The sequence below is a fragment of the Mus caroli genome, chromosome 2 (genome assembly GCF_900094665.2).
Source record: "Mus caroli chromosome 2, CAROLI_EIJ_v1.1, whole genome shotgun sequence".
Classification (NCBI taxonomy): Eukaryota; Metazoa; Chordata; class Mammalia; order Rodentia; family Muridae; genus Mus; species Mus caroli.
In genome coordinates this window covers 85,005,747-85,007,915 of record NC_034571.1, presented here as the reverse complement: position 1 = coordinate 85,007,915, position 2,169 = coordinate 85,005,747, and positions in this window count along the sequence as shown.

Genomic DNA, 2,169 nt, shown 5'->3' with positions numbered 1-2,169 from the left:
CTCCCCTCCCCCCCCCTCTGTATGTGTACCTGCATACATAGGCTGGATTCACTACTTCATACATGCATGAAGGTACCCACAGAGGTCAGAAGAGGATATCCGATTCTCTGGAGCTGAAATTACAATTACAGGAGCTGCCTCAAATGGGTGCTGGGAACTGAACTCTGCACGTGTGTTTTTAACCTCAGGATCACCTCTCAAGCCTCGGAGCCCAAATTCTTGGCACAGGGTCAGCCTTCAGGAGAGCCAAGACTGGGTCCTTAGCATCTGTCTGGGATTGGGCTAGGTGCTTTTCATAGCTGTTATCTCATTTACTTTTCTGACCACCCACAAAAGTAGATAGCACTAAACTAATTGTACAAATGAGGGATAAAGAATTTAATGCGGGTTGGGGATTTAGCTCAGTGGTAGAGCGCCAAGCACAAGGCCCTGGGTTCGGTCCTCAGCTCTGGAAAAAAAAAATTAATGCATAGACTCCGGCCCCAGAATCCACTGCTTCACACAGGGCTGCACCCTCCTTTGCTCTGGTCTTCTCTGAACATTATTTGTTATTTGGAGTGGGGTTGGTGTGAGGGAGAGGATGCTGTCCTGCCCGGAGGAAGCAGTGAATCCAGCCTCTCTTGCAGCTAAAACAGTGAAAGAGGATGCTAGTTACTCTGTGTTGTAGCTAATTTTATGTCAACTTGACACAAGCTAGAGTCATTGCAGAGGAGGGAACCTCAGTAGAGAAAATGCTCCCCAAAGATCTGGCTGCTAGCAAGCTTGTAGGGCACTTTCTTAATTAGTGATGGATGTGGGAGAAAACAGCCTATTTTGGGTAGGGATGGTGGTCCTGGGTTCTGTAAGAAAGCAAGCCATGAGGAGCAAGCCAGTAAGCAGCACTCCTCCATCAGCTCCTGCCTCCAGGTTCTTTCCTTGTTTAAGCTCTTGTCCTGACTTCCTTCAGTGATGAACAGTGATGTGGAAGTGTAGGCAAAATGAACCCTCTTCTCTCCAGCTTGTCATGGTGTTTCATCACAGCAATATAACCCTCAGTAAGACACTTACTTTCTCATTTACCTTTTTAATATGGAACCTCTTGTATCCCAGGCTAGCCTTGAACTCCCCATATAGTTGAGGATAACCCTGGAGTCCTGACTGTCCTGCCATTAGTCCCCAAATGCTGAGATTGAAGGTGTGAATCCATGCCAGCACCTAGAAAGTGCTTTTATCTACTTGTTTAATCTTTCTACATTTTGTGTGTGTGCCCAAGTGTGTTTGTGTGTATGAGCACATGCATGTGTGTGTCATGGTGCAAGTATGGAGGTCAGAGGGCAACTTGAGGGAGCTGGTTCTCTCCTTCCCTTTGTGGGTTCTAGGTATGAAACCTGGGTGGCAACTGGAAGGGTGGCTAGTCCCTCAGTGCTCTGTGTGAGTCAGTGCTCTGAGGGGACTAACTGAAGGTCAGGCCCTCTCCTTCTGCTCGCCTCCATGTCTTTCCATCTTGGAATGTGCACTTGAAGGACAGTTGCCACTCTGACAGTGAAATGCTGGGAGGGAGAGCTTCTTCTACCCAGGAAGATGCTTGGATAAATGAGCCTTAGACCTTGCCTCACGAAGACAGCCCTTGTCAGGCGGTGGTGGACACACCTTTAGTCCCAGCATTTGGATCTCTGTGAGTTTGAACCCAGCCTTTTCTACAAAGGGAGTTCCAGGTCAGCCAGGACTGTTTTATAGTGAAACTCCATCTTGAGAGAGAGGGAAGGAGGGAAGGAGGAAGGGAGGGAGGAAGGGAGAGAGAGACAGAGACAGAGAGAGACAGAGACAGAGACAGAGAGAGAGAGACAGAGACAGAGAAAGAGACAGAGACAGAGACAGAGAGATGAGAACCCTTTAGCCCTTTAATGGGACAGTAGGGTGTGGACAAGAATTGCTCAATGCAGAGTCAGGACAGAGTCACAAAGTGCTGTGGGACCTCAAAGAGGGAACGTTTTCAGCTAAGGTGAGGGATTGGAGGTGTCATGCAGGAAGCTATGTCTACATGATGATAAGGATGACAAGGGCTCTGACTTGGTGAGTGGGGTGTAAATGGGGGAGTCAGGGGTGGGACCCAATTAAAGGTAAGAATCTGATATGAGCGAGGGTGTGGGGGAGGCACAGGGAACAGCTGGGGAAGGGAGCTGCACGTGC